This window comes from Mus pahari, chromosome 5 (assembly GCF_900095145.1).
Source record: "Mus pahari chromosome 5, PAHARI_EIJ_v1.1, whole genome shotgun sequence".
In the NCBI taxonomy this organism is placed as follows: domain Eukaryota; kingdom Metazoa; phylum Chordata; class Mammalia; order Rodentia; family Muridae; genus Mus; species Mus pahari.
In genome coordinates, this window is record NC_034594.1 from 40,079,601 (window position 1) to 40,080,253 (window position 653).

Consider the following 653-nt stretch of genomic DNA (forward strand, 5'->3'; position numbering starts at 1 on the left):
ATGTTATGTCATTTATTTTGAATTTTCCAGGACCTTAAACTATGATGCTGAGGAAAATGGGTGACAGTTAAGGGGTTGGAAGCTGGTGTTACTGAAAGGGGGATATGTGTCAAGAGGAGAGTTGGGGACATAGATCAGTTGATAGAGTAATTTGCCTAGCTTACAGCAAGTAGTTAGTGGTTAGCATTGTATGAACTGGCCATGGTAGTTCATACCTGAAGTTCCAGATAATATTAGGAAGTTGAGGAAGGAGGATCAGAAGTTCAAGGTCATCCTTGGATAAATAGTGAGTTTGAGGTCAATCTGGGCTATATGAAACTTACAAACATGGCTAACAAGAGGGAATCTGAGTGATGACTGGAATTGTTTGGTATTCTCATAGTGAGGGTTCTATGAATTTGAATAGTATATATGTGAAAAATTATAGAATTCCATGCTCATTTTAAAGTAGATTCTGAAAATATTCATTTAAAAATTAAAATAAGATACAATGACAATTAAGAAATATGCCAGTGATCTGGAAAAAAAATTTTGTGAGGCTCATTTTAAAAACCAGAACACCATGCCTGACCTTAAACTGTACTACAGAGCAATTGTGATAAAAACTGCATGGTACTGGCACAGTGACAGACAAGTAGATCAATGGAATAGAA